The sequence below is a fragment of the Manis javanica genome, chromosome 12 (assembly GCF_040802235.1).
Source record: "Manis javanica isolate MJ-LG chromosome 12, MJ_LKY, whole genome shotgun sequence".
In the NCBI taxonomy this organism is placed as follows: domain Eukaryota; kingdom Metazoa; phylum Chordata; class Mammalia; order Pholidota; family Manidae; genus Manis; species Manis javanica.
Window position 1 is genome coordinate 56,982,579 of NC_133167.1, and position 14,501 is coordinate 56,997,079.

At 41.5% G+C, this 14,501-nt stretch overlaps 1 long non-coding RNA gene across 1 annotated transcript; it reads right to left on the reverse strand.

Annotated features, from left to right (window-relative positions):
• Positions 1 to 1,198: 1,198 nt before the first annotated feature.
• LOC118972804 (uncharacterized) lies at positions 1,199 to 10,820 on the reverse strand. The gene is made up of 3 exons (XR_005061891.2): positions 10,577 to 10,820; positions 4,630 to 4,747; positions 1,199 to 4,029 (listed from the first exon to the last, which is right to left on the reverse strand). It is a non-coding gene; the product is annotated as an uncharacterized lncRNA (long non-coding RNA).
• Positions 10,821 to 14,501: the final 3,681 nt, after the last annotated feature.

Sequence of the window (14,501 nt, forward strand, 5' to 3'; positions counted from 1 at the left end):
AGCCAGAAGAAGGGAATCGGGCAGAAAGGGTTGCTGAAGGGGAGAAAATGGGGCTGCAATGAGAACTGTTACCTAAGATTTTACCTGGTGTAGGTCCTGAAACACTCATTATCTTTGGCTTAAATAATACATACCAATTTAAGATCTACTTTCCTCCACTGACATTTTGAGTCACTGTAGAATGTAATTATAAAATATTCAAGAAGCAAAATGCAGAATAGATTAAATCACAAGTTTTTTTGCTTGATGCCTTCACTTTTTTAAAGAGCTAAGATGCTGGGATGCTTGAAGATAAATTTTTAAAGGAGAAATGTAAATAATCTAGAGGGGATAAAGGAGCATTTCTGTACATGATTTACTCGAAGGTACTGGCCAAACAAATATTTATTAAATAAAAGCAAGGTGGGTATATGGACCACACTCCATAGTAATTCTTGCCTCAATAATTCTGTGCTAATGATCATTTTTCTTTTGGTAAATGTTCACAAATCACCTATTTAACTAATTGTGCTGTGGACCTTTACCCAGGACTGGTATTAAAATCATACATCTTAAGTATTATCATCACCCTTTAATTTTGTTCTCTTCATACTCTCCTGATCTGTCTGATTTTAATCTGTTCTTTTATTTAAAGATCTGACATTAAAGCAATTGAGTTTATTTCTTCTTTTCAAACTCCATTTGGAAATTATATGATAGGTACATTTTTTAATTCAAATTCAGGAAAATTAGATTTATTGCAAAACATAATTTGAAAGTGGAATTATATATTTTGGAAAATTAACACTTTAATTTAGAACATCCTGATATATAAACCAATAAAATGTTCCTAGAAAAGTCTATGGTGCTAACGTGTAATTTTTTTAAGTTAAAAATATAATTTTCATGAAAATATAAAGTTAAGATGTGTCAAAGATTTAATCAAAACCCATTAATTAATGAGGGAACCAGTAAGTTATTAAGACCAAAGAGAATTCGAAGAACATATTTTTATCAATAAATATCAATATTGTATTGATTATATACACACATACAGTCAAGAATGCTGAAATGGAATTGTGAATAAACATAAAACTGGTTAATATCCTATAGGACAGCAAAATACAATGTTTGCTGTTTCCCTGGTCATCTTTCACTGAACTTATACTAAGGACCAATATCTGGGAAATAGATGTCTCCACATTGTCCCTCTGTAACATCTCCCTAAGTGTGCGACTCTCCACACCAGATGGATAGATCGGAATGAGGAAGGGCAAACGTGTAGTTTGAAGAAAGCCTCTCCCTTCACTGGCTCCCACTGTGTGTGCTCCATACCATGAAATACTCCACTAGGACAAAGTATCTTTCCTTATTCTTGAAAATCATTTAACCCCCTCCTTTCCCCATCAGTAAAGCTTATTGTTCCCTTGTCCTATTCCTACATGTTATAAGAATGTAGACTTGCTTTTTTTTTTCCGGCTCAGTTAAGGTGTTAAGTGTATTCCATTTTTCGGCAAAAGTATTTTTAGCTTATCGGGAGTCTTCATTGCCTTAATGCAAAGAAATGACCAGTGCAGAATGGTGAGTGGGAAGGAGCTACATTTTGATATCTGTTCAGCATTTCCTGACTATCTGATAAGGGCAGGTACTGTGTATTAGGTGCTGTCAAGGAAATCAAGTTGCACAAGGCTTGGTCCTTGCTCTCACCTTTTGGAAAGTGAAATAAAGTATTTACACTGATACCTATAATGCAAGACATGTCCTTTCTTTCACATATTATGAGATTTTTAAATTATAGAAATGATGTGTGGTCAATGAAGAAAATTGTGAATGAGAGAAAAATAGAAAAAACATTATCCAGAGTTCTACCACCCAAACATAATCATTAATATTTTAGAGGAATCTCTTCCAGCTCAGTTTTTGTTTTTTTGATGGTCACCTTTTACTTTTCTTTTGTCCTTTGTTTTTACATACTTGTCATTTTAACAAATATATGGTTTTGTATCTTTTTAAGAAAATGCAGTGTTATATATTTTAAGTCCTCTGCATGGTTTTGTAGATATCCAGTTAGTTTCTGGTTTGTTCCATGGCCTGTATTTTGAGAGCGGCCTCTCTCCTGCTGCGTGATTATGGCTAGCTGATCACAATACCCCACTCTTCTGGAAAGAGAAATTGGTCTAAGAATGGGTTTGTGACCTGTCTAAGAAGTGCCAATCCCGTTTTGGGAGACTGATAAAAATGTTCAAAAGGGAGAAGTTTCTGAACTGCCAGGGATCATATTTCCCACCACATGCAGAAACTCCACTTGAGAATAAAAGTACTAAGAAAAGGAGGAGAAAGAGAGACAAGAGAACACTTTTTGAGCATCTGAATATAGACATGCTGAAACCAGCTAGAACTACATAGCTTTGTGAGCAAAAATATTTCATTCTCAGATGAAGAATGCCAGGAAAGGCCAGGGTGGGGCTGGAGCCAGTGATGAAGAGGAGGACTACGCCAGTCATTGTCTTGTTTTCCAGTCAGAAAATAAAGCAGGATTGACACTTTGGGTAAAAAATAAAATGTTTTATTTGCTTAAAATAAGCAAAATGGGGTTTCTGCCACTTGAAACCAAAAGGTTCTGATGATACATGTGATTACATAGCCTTAATAACTAACATTTAAAAATATTTGACTTTTTGTGCAAAGACCTAATTTACAGTAATGGTAATAATTTGGTCAAAACAAAAAGGGTTCCCACAGTATGATTTGGGAAATGTCTCCCATTTATTTTCCATGATATTCTCCTTGCCACCCTCTCTCCCTTTTTATTCTCCTTCCATGTTTACTCTCACCAAACAAATATTTATTGATTGGTTATTAACTATGTGCTGGCCATAGGGCTAAGTGCGAGAGCTATAGGACAGACTTGGTCCCTGCCTTCTTGGAGCTTATGAGCTCACAGACTTCCTCTTCCCTGCACTGTGTGACATTGTACAGTACTGTATCGTGATTGTTGAATTCTTCTATGTTCTACCTTGAGTCATAAATGGAGATGCTTTTTTAAACAGAAGATCATATTAATATGCTAATGCTATTTAAGAAAAACTTTTATGATCCTGAGACAATCACAGTAATGACTATGTAGGTATTAAACAGTACAAGTTAAATAGTAAGTAGAAGCCTTTAAAATTGACAAATGCTGTAAATATTTATGGTACTACATAACCTGTTGCCTTGTTTGCTTATGAAGTACCTATGCCTTAAGCTCCCCTAGTGTTTTGAGTAGACACCAAATTATTTTCTATGTATTAATAATAATAAAATCAGTGCAGAAAGAAATGCCACAAGTACAGTATGTCTGGTGAGTGGAAATAAGTAAAATGAATGTTATTTATCGAAGAAGATCATTCCAAATTTTTTATGATTGCCCCTAGCATGAAATATAATTAATCCTTTCAAAATGTTTTGAATAAAATAAATGGTGTTAACCTCCCCTGAGGTTACATATTACATAAAATGAGGTTTTATTACATAAAAACTTGTGTAATATTTTTAGAATGAAATACAAAAGCGTTTTGTAAGGTGATGATAAATATATTTGAAAGTAGCAAACTTTGGAACTGAAGCCATTATAGAAAAGTTGTTTTCTCAGAAGTAAAGGTAGACTCTCTCTCCTCCTATGCAAGTGTACAGGGGCACTGTAGAGTAAGTCTGGCGTTCCTGCCAGGAGTCTGGCTCTCCAAAAGAGCTAAGGGTTACTGCTTCTTGCCTTTCAGGCAGGATCTATGTAGAATGACAGCAGAGATGTTGGGGGTGGGAGGGAGGTGGCTGTGTAATCTGGGGGTGGTACAGACCTCCTGGAAACTGTGCCTTCCCTCATCACATCAGGAGAGGAGAGATAGTTCTGAACTTGTGCATGGCAGGGCAACAGAAGTACATGGCTCAGGTGTTTGTCCTATTGCTTTGTGTCCTTTGGAAGAGATGGCCATTAAAGCCACCCTCTAATGGGTCAGTGGCATATATAGTCCAGACTCTTAACCCAGGGTAGCCAGGGATTCTGGGGCTGGCCTGTTGAGACACAAGTAACACACCAAATATTTTTAAATAGATAAAAGCCAATCATATCTTATGTTTCGAACCTACCATTGCCAAATGATTTTCAACCTTGACTGTACATTAGAATCAGCTGGGGAGCTTGTAAAAGTCTAGGCTCTACCCAAGGTCAGTTGAATCAGAATCTTGGAGGGTGGCATCTGGGCATCAGGAGTTTTGAAAGCTTCCGTGGTGATTCCAGTTGGCAACCAAGGTTGAGAACCACTGCATTACTGCCAACAGCTGTATTAGAATCAAGTGCTAACACCTAAGGCTTCTTTTTTAAGGCCTACAGGCTTTGATTGCTTTAGGAAATCTAACAAAATAAAGCCTTTTTACAAAATAAAGGCACTTGGTTGGAGAATTTCAGAAAGACTATCCTGGGAGCTCCTTCCAAAGACCTTATTATATCATTTTTATTCTTCTTTTCTTGTTATATTGGTTCTGTATTTACTCTCACTTTTCACTCTTCTTGGGGCATGCTTACACATGGCCACTGGATCACAAAGTGTGTATGTGTGTGTGCGTGTGTATAAACAGAAGATCAATTTTGAGTTCAGTGCTACCTTTACTTACCCTTGGTTGCTTTGTATTTCTACCAAAGCACAGGACAAAGGCAGAAACCACAACTTGAACTGGGGTCCCGGAGTTTCAAACCATAGCTGTTCTCCATGCCCCAGGCTTTTCCACCAACCTGAAAGGGAAGAGAATGTCGAGATCAGTGTGCCAACCTGGAACTTGGCACATAGGTTAAGTTCCTGAAGGGACTTCATTCCACCCCCAACACTAGGAATTGGGTAGAGGTCCCACCTTACCTTACAGCTACCCTGAGAATGAATGCCATTACCTTCAAATACCCTCAAAAGAGGAATTGATGAAAGGCAAAATATTTTTCAAAAACTAAAGATATTTCCTTTAAGACTCTACTTCAGAATTAGCAGGCTTTTAATCCAACATTCCCCCGCACCCAAATCCACTTTCTGCCCAATAAGCACATGAATTTACAGTAAAAGTTCATATATTCAATCTCTAAAAAATTGGGAATATGATTTAAGAAGTCCGCAGAGGTTCAGGTGACTATCCCTGACTTTCCTTCTGTTTATGGGAGCTCTGTATTCAGAGTAGAGTCAAAGAGGGAGCCCGGACTTTCATACTAGACGGATCTAGATTTGAATCTCTGCCTCATAACTCACTTTGACTCTGGCCACTTAATTAAACTTTTCTGTGTCTCAATTTCTTTGTACAGTGCAGTTATATGTGCAGTTTCTGGTACAGGATGGGGAGTCATATTTAATATTAAAGTTCTAATATTTTTTTAAAAGCCTGAGGATTTCTCTCTATCTTACATTCCCCAGTAATAATTTATAACCACTGAGTTCCCACACTTGGAAAAGTCCATGAAAGTGGGAATTCCTATCATTTAGCTTACGGCCTGGAATTGAGGAGGTGATCGATAAATATTTGCCCTCTGTTGTACAATGTTATGTGAACAAATGTCTTTACTATGATATGAAGGAATTTCGGAACACCTACTGATTAAGTAAATTGTAAAAATACAATCTCATGTTTCCCATTTAAAGACATTAACTTGTTTTTCCCAGTTTTCTTCTGTTATTCTTTTTTCAGGATAATGCTGTAGCATACTGATTAAAGGTGTGAGCTGTGTAACCACAGAGGAACACTACATTACTTACTAGCTGTGCAGAAATAAATTAGCCATTCTGTTTCTCAATTTTCTCATCCATAAAATGGGTATAATAACTCCCATCACACAGAGCTATTGTTGATGGTTAAATGAGCTAATACATGAAAGTGCGTAGAATAGTGCCTGGAACACAGTAGGGGTGTCAGCTTTCCTAGCTCCTTCCCTGGGCCAGCCTGTGCTGATCATGCCATCATCCTTTAATTTTCAGGTGTAGGATGAACTGTCTCTTTTGGGTCCTCCAGTTCCTGGTGAAGCGGGGTTTTTCTTGACTTTGCTCTAAGTCACCAAATTGGCATCTCAGTGTTGACACTGTTCTTTTGCCACCACCAACGGGCATTGTCAGCAACATATCCTGGGCTTGAGGGTCTGAAATTGCTTCAAGGTATTTCCTGCTTATAAAGTTCACCCTCTGATCAGTTTCCCTTCAGTGAGCTTCTCAACAACAAGCATTCTCTTTCCATCCCCGCTCCTTGCTGGAGCTTGTCTCCCCTAAATTAGTACATGCTAGAACCTCTTCTGTGGTTTCTCCTGAAAGTCTTTAGCCCTTCAGAAACCCTTCTCCGCAAGTCCTCAATCTGCCTGCCAGACCCAGAGGACATACCGCCCTCCCTTCCCTTCCCTACCATACTTTCCCAAGTCCCCACTCCTCACTCCTTCCTGGGCAGAGCGCACAGTAGCTCTGGTGGAGGTTTGCTTGGAGTCTGAGGTACGTCCCTGCAGGGTGTATGCAAGGTATTTAATTACTGCCTGGAATGAGAATAGACTACCCTGCTCCCTGTCCTGCAAAAACCAAACAACAAAAGCAAGAAACGGGACAAACTGAGGCTCTTGGGCAGCAGGACTGATTTCCAAAACTGCTCCACGTAGCAAATGCTTAACACCTAGTGCGGGCCCCATAAACGTGTGTGGAATACAGGTCTGGCTCAGCCCCAACTCCAGGCGGCAGTCTGGGAAGGACGGCCTGCTGGGGCTCGAGTAGGTACTTAATTGTGGGGATCAGGTCCCCGTCCCCTTCTTTTGTTTGGTTAACTTGATCTGCCCGAGGAGAGGGCGGTAAGTATTTCATTGTGGATTCCTACGCCATGTATGAGGAAATGTTTATTTCTTGCTCCCTGATAGCATAATCTAGAAAAAAAAAAGGAGGGGGGTGTCGCTAGAGAGAGCCATGAAAAGAAGAAAACAAATGGAGTGGCTATTTGCTAACAAGAAAGGAAACACATAACAGGAGGGGAGAAAACGTGGCTATTGCTAAGAAGTGGCGAAAGCTGTGATTCCTGATCAGTTTCTGTTTTTCTCCGTGGGTGGCCGTCGTGCTCCCAGCGCATTCTCTAACCTGGCGTCTGTCTGCTCTGTGGCTATGGCGCACGCTCCGGCTCCCCCGGCTTCCTGGGACAGGATCACGGGGACGAGGGATTTGCTTCTGGTTTTCTCTCCTCAATATGACCTCCCCCAAAGGTCCGTATTCTTCAGCCCAAAGGCTGGGGAGGGGAAAGGATTGAAACGTGCTCTGCTGCTGTACAAATTCCTCATTCAACCAAGATGAACGTCTCCAAATGTGTTACAACTTTTGGAGAGAAAGACTGAGAGAGGGAGGAGAGGAGGGAGATGAGAGAATTTAGGAGACAGAGTTAAGCAAAGGGAGAGGGAGGGCAAGTGGACATTGGCTGAAGTTCCTGTGCTCTTGTGTGATTTTTAGAGGACATTCTAAAGAATTTGTGTGCCCTCTTTAGAATGCCATATAAAGCTAAATCTCAGACAAAACATATCTAAATATATATTGGGAATGTCATACGATGTTCAGAAGGTTATCTAAATGAATGGGGGTTGTCTATGGGTTACTAAATTCCTACTGTGTATTTTTAAAACTCTATCACTGAATCATAAGACTAGGAAAATGGGATTTCTGATTATTGATAAGCAGCAGTTTAGCAATCTTAGAGATAACCATCAAAACATTTCGCTGTACAAAGTTATCTTACTGTGAGTTTTCAAACTGTACCTTTGGGTATTAAAGTGGGGAGGAATGAGCACCCAGGGGTCAGGGGCCTCAGGGTGTGCTGCTCACAAGCAGATGGTGTACGTCTCCTCCTGGTCTTCAGTGAGGCTGGTGGGAGCATCTACACTTCAGAGGCACCAGGGCTCCACATCAGTTTTTCTTGGAGAGCCCCGTGTTCAATGGAGTGTGTTACCAGCCCACCCCTGCAGCAGATCTGCTTTTATTTATAGAGAATGTCTGTGTAAAATAGGCTTTTGAAAAAGGTTTCATGGCCATGAAGTTTGAACACCATACCTTAATTGGATATTTTCTTGTTTTCTAATATCACAGTGAATATTACATAGATCTTCCTTCACCTACAATGGGGTTATGTTCTGATAAAATGGACATAAGTTGAAAATATATGTGGAAAATGCATTTAATACACCTAACCCACTAAACGCACACACATACATATATGGTAGAACACTGTAAGTCCAGGAAGAGGAAATCCCGGGGCAAAATACCTCTAAAACTGAAATCAGTCAAAGGGAGAAATAAAGTTTAAAACCCATTTATTGCTTACAAACTGCAGCCTAGGGCAGTTTCTCTCTCCTGTTCCAGCAGAAGCCAACCAGCCCTCCCCTTAACCTCTCAGGTTTAGATAAGCCCTTGGTTGCCCAGGTAATTACCCACTGATATGGAGAAGAACTACTCTCCACCCCTGAGGAATGCCTGTTGATATGCAGATGCACTAAAGCCATACTTCTCTCTACCCCTGAGGATGCACTAAAGCCAGGCGAGATATTCTGGAAATATTACAGTTTTACCCACAAACACATATATAATAATATATGTATATAAAGTAGGACCAGTCTACCTTAAACGTGTTCAGAATACTTACATCAGTCGACAGTTGGACAAAGTCTTCTAACACACAACCTATTTTATAGTGAAGTGTTGACTATCTCATGTAACTTACTGAACACTGCACAGAGCATGAGAAGCATGATGGCTGGATGGGGACAGGATGTTCATAAGCATGTGGGCTTTTACTCCGGTGATCTGGTGGCTGCTGCAGGCTGCTGCTGCTCAGCCTCACAACAGAGGATCCCGCTGCATGTGGCTGGCCTGTGATTAAAGTCCAAGATTCCAAGTACATTTTCTACTGAATGCAAACCGCTTTTGCACCAACATAATGTTGAAAAATTTTAAGCCCAGCCATCGTAAGTCAGGGACCATCTGTCATTTGAAGGACTATGAATCATTTTATTATTTTACATCACTGTTTAAGAGACTTCAGTACTTTTATTATTTACTAAAACTATAGCAGTTACATTACATTATGTATTATTAGTGTTCCAATAAATATATGCAAAATGACAGTTTAAAGTATTTTAAAATGTTTTAAGACCTATCAAAAGAAAGAAAAACACTTGGTTGTAAGGTTGGAATTTAGTAAATTTAGCCTTTATTGGATTAGTCAGTTAAGTAATTACAGAAATGGATGTGTTCCAGAAAAATGCCACTCCTCTGAGTTTTGTGCCAGGGAGCAGTTAATATTTAAGTTCCTGTTAACATTTTGTTCCTTTTGGGTTATGGTATTGGAATACTGTATTGCCTTACTCCACATTACTTTTGGCTCCCTAATTTATTTCTGCACCTGCTGCTGTAGTGGCTCCCTAAAATTGCACTTTGAGAGCCACTCCGGCCAACCATGTTATCAATAAGTAAGGGTGACTAAAGCATTGGGTCAGTCTCCCGAGGTCTCTACCTCACTCCTCTTCCTGTTCTTTTTCTCAGGCTTTGTTAGATCAGATTTCAGGCCACTATTTGGCTACTTTTTACTGTGGTCTCTTGTCCCATGGGGGCCAGCTGGCTTAGGGGGTGGACTTGAGCGGGGCCTAAGAGGAGGGAGAGAACTCATTTCGCGTTAAGCCTAAGCCATATGCTTGGCCTAGTGGAAGCTCTGCATTGGGATTTTAGGCATATGGTTCTTTGATTTCCCATTTCTCATTGCTTTTAAATGTCATTCCAGGATCTATGTGGAGGAGAGGTGGCTGGGCTGGGGCAGGAGTTGGGCATTTGGAATCCCTTGGCTTATAGCATGAACATCAATCCAATCAGGGCCTCCCTGTGTGGCTGCCTGGTTTGAACCACAGTTCCCTGCCCAGTCTCTCCCTGGGCCAGGCTCTGATGCAGGGCATCTTTTTCTAATGTACACATAGGTACTCTGCAGCCTTGTTTTTTGACCTGAGAGCAAATCCTGCTTAAGCCCCTAACAGTGATGATCCCATTAGATACATGGATTCTGACCTTGTGTCCCAGTTTCCTAGGACTGGAAAACACTCCTAAGATTTACTCCAAGTGTTCACTTTGGCAGCATGTCTGTAAGAACTGGACCAATACAGAGAAGATGAGCATGATGGGTGGTTGTCACTGGTCTGGGGTCAGGGGCAGGTGAAATGGCTGAAAGGGGTCAAAAGGTACAAACTTCTAGTTATAAGATGAATAAGTCATGGGGCTGTAATGTACACAACATGGTGACTATAGTTAATAAAAAAAAACTGTATTGTATATTTGAAGATCACTAACATTGCAGATCTTAAAATTTCTCACCACAAGAGAAAAAAATCTGTAACTGTGGTGACCAATGTTAACTAGACTCACTGTGGGGATCATTTCACAATACGTAGAAATATCCAATCATTATGTGTACATCTGAAACTAATACAATGTTCTATGTCAATTATACCTCAATTAATACGTTTAAAAAAGGAATTATTTGGAGAGAGGAAAATAAATTAGTCCCTGCATCATGCAAATAAAGCTGTCCCTCTTACCTGAGAATGAGATCTTTTCTTGGGAGTTGTTTCTGCATCTCACACATACCCTCTTCTGATTTGGAAGACTTGTCTGGATGTGTTTGGATTTACGTAGCAGATCCAGTTTGAGTCCATTGCCAGGGGCCCCTCAGGCTTCCACAAGGCCTGCCCCTCCAGTTTGATGAACGTGCCCAGGCACGCTTGAACTCCACCAAGGGAGGACAGATTTCTCAGTATATAAATGAAGGAGGGAATCAGGAAAGAAAGCAGAGGTCCAAGAAAGGAGAATGAAAGGACATTGTGACACTGGGCCCCTCCCTGTTTCAGGTCCTCTTTCGATTTTCATTTTGATAGTTAATTTGGTACAAAAACTGCCTTACACCCGCTGGTCTGCCTCTCTTCTCTCCACATTTTGGACCATAAACACTCTGGGGGCCTAGGTGTAGTACATGCCAAAATGCTTAAGAAACGTTTTTGATGGTAAAAAGAATGTTTAAAAACTTTCTTCTATACAAGGAGTGGTGACCAAAAATGAACTTAGATGTGAAACTAAAACAAAAAAGTTTTTCACTTTGCTTTGAACTGGGTGCATTGTTAAAAGAAAAAGGCTCTTTCTGCTGTGTGACATAGTTCCACTGTAACCCTTTTCACCAAGTGTGTTCAGTGACTGACTTGGGAACTGGATCAGCTGTGGTGAGCACCTTTAGGGATGGCAGTGCTAATCCCAGGTGCTGCCTTCAGCTCAGACACCGTGGGAGAGCAACTCCCCAAAGTCAGAATTGATCACTTTTAGTTCTGGTCATTGCAAGAAACAATGAATGTACAGCCAAACTCACCATCTCTGTATCTCATATTTCTGGGACTGTTAATGTGATATCATAGCAGCTAATATAAATTTGGTTTTTGTGGTGTTTCTTTAAAAGTCACCAGATGAGCAAGTGCATGGAATTAATACGAATAGTGTCATTTCAAATCTTGTTGAAGTTAAAATGAGTATTCTTATCTCAGAATCTCTTACCAAATCAGGGATGTCAGGGAAGAAAAAAGCCCCTCCCCAACAACAAAATAAATTCAGGTAGCAAAATGCCAGGTTTCAGCTCCAGGCAAGTTCACTCTAGATTCGGTGAGACTGAATAACAGCAATGCAACTTTGGGGAAAAAAGGGTTTATAGCAAGCTTTATTCTCATGGTGTGAGGTCAAGTGCTAGAATCATATCTGCCTCTGCTAAATCTACAATACGTTTCTGTCTCTGCTTCAGCACAGAGCACTGAGTGGAGCTCTTTCTATAGTAACACAGTCAATAATAGCTTACTGCCAACATGTATGCAAGCATGTGCCTGCAAGCATTGCATATGCACAGTGGGCAAGTAGATTAGGGTCAGGTGAAGATCCTGGTCATGGTAACTTTCATTTTCCATACACTCCACCCCTTCAGTATTTTCGCCTCACAATCTACATGCCCTCAATCTTCCATAATGGTCCCTGTGCGAGAAAGCTGGAAACTTATAACAAAAATTATAATAATAGTAGTTCTTATGCCTGAGATCAATTGCCACCAAGTGGTCATCCCAGCTGTATTCAAACCAGTCCCAATTCACAATTAGCACTTTCCACAGGAGGGCAGTAGGGTTCTGATAGGGAGCTCCATGAACGCCCAGCAGGAAGATGTGCTGGCAGCTTTTGCTAGGGTGTGTGCCCAGTCCATGAACACATTTAGAAGATACTAAACTTAGGGTCAATAAGACATATATTTTAATGACACCAACATAGGCAAATCTTGTCCATCAGGTAGGATGCATGCAAGAGAGTGGTCCTGTGATAGGACTGTGGCAGAAAGGGGGTCCCGTCCAGGTCTAGTATACCACACCTTTATCCCTCTCCCTGTGGGGGTTAGCAAGGGGTCTACATATAGTGCTACTAGAGGTGCATGACTGGCAGTAAAGATAAAACAAAACTCCCCAGTAAGATGCTCTTACCTTCTTGTCATTTAGAGTACACTACCGTGATCTTTGGTCACCACTCTGCCATTACTCAGGAATACACAGGAGGCCAGCCTCCAGGCTTTATCCCCAAGGTGTCAGGAGGGCCAGCCATTTCTGGTCCATGTGTTGAAATGTCCAAGGCCACATCCAGGGAGTGGAGTGTCCAGAGTTTATTGCAGTTGGTGCTGGCAGCAAGATGTTATTCTGGTGACCAAATCTTGACTTCAACAATTCCTCACCAATATCATGGTACAGCCTCACTGTTGGCGGTTTCTCCCATGTAGCCAAGTCCTGGGCTACAAATCCATGACAGATGGTGGGGCTGTGGAATTATCCCTGTGGAAGGACAGTGAAAGTCCATTGCCATCCTTCCCACATGAAGGCAAACTGTTTCTGACTTTCCTGTGCTATGTCAGTGGAAAAGAAGGCATTAGCAAGATCCACAACATAATGATATGTCCCTAGTTGATTACTAAGGTGTCCATAAGGTTTCAATAGAAGGGATGGCAGCATGCGTAGGGTGTATGACTTTATTCAGTTCTCTGTAATCTACATTCATACACCAGGAGCTGTCTGGCTTTTTTACTGGCTACACCAGTGAATTAAAAGGGATATGAGTGAGTGTTATAATACCCACCTTCTCCAGTTCTTGGAAGGCTTCTCCAATTATGCCCTCCAGGCAATTTGTATTGCTTGGTATTAGTCACCTGCTGAAACCCAGGCAAATATACAGGCTGGTGCTTAGTGTGTCCCCTCAGAACTGCCTTTACCACACATTTCCTCAGTCTGAACTCATCTGCAGTGGTCTGCAACCATAGGCCCCGCAGGATATCTATCCCCAAAATGTATTTTGGAGAGAGGCCCAGGAATAGGAGAGATTTTCACAGTATATTCCTTTGGGAGTGGACACCCTATTCCCAACAGGATTTGGGCTTGTTTCACTCTGATAGCCTTACCCTGTGTTCATCTATAACAGTGGGAGTCTTGGGAAACCATTCAGGGTTGCCATAAATCAGTGAGCATTCAGCTTCTGTCTCTACCAAAGCTACGACATGCTGTACATTCACTGGGGACCAATGAATCAACATTTCAACATATGGCCTCTGGTCCCCACCTGGTCCCCCAAGACGGGTGCTTTAAACACCCCCCCCAATCAAATTATATCACCCAGTTGTCTTACTGTGCAGGTCCTGGTGAGTTCAGCTCACTCTCCAGCAGGAAGTCCTGCAGGCACACAGGCCAGACTTGTGGCTTTGTCTCTGGTTTCTGTTTCTTGACTGAAACCATTGCTCTGGCTTCAGTTGTTGCCACAGCTCTAGTGAGTAAGATTCTGTTTGACTTCCCACCCAATTTCTCTTTATCTGCTCCTGCCTTATTAGATCAATCCACCTTGTGACCTTCACAGGGCCCTTTAAGCCCTTCCAGTCAGTAGCAAGCCGTACTCCCTTCTGCGCCCATATTGCTTGAGCCTACTCCAAATCTGCCACAGAATGGGTAACTGCATTTATGGGTTGCCCTAAGTGAGGGGCAAGAATGACCATTAAGGGCCCAAAGAGGGATGGGGGATCTGTTTACAGCACCATATCCCTCATCCCCGTGGTAAACAGCTCCTCGTCTGGGCCATGATTTACTGGGTTTTAAATGGCCTTTTTCATGTCCAACTCCTGTAACAACTGCTGGAGCTCAGCATATGTCTGCCATCTAGTGGGGGAAGACGGTAAGTCACCCAGAGTGGACCATCCAGTGCGAAGGGTGGCCATCAGCCATTTGAGAGGGGAATAGGTCCGGGTTGGGGGTTTTGATGCGCATTCTGCAGTTACAGCTACAGGGCAAGATGAGTTGTCAGGGAAGCCAGTTTTTGTAATCTGATCCAGACAGGAGGATACCATCCATCCCTACAAGCCCAAATGGGCAAAAGCCAGGCTGATATGGACTCCGCGGGCTTCTGTCAAGGCCAGGA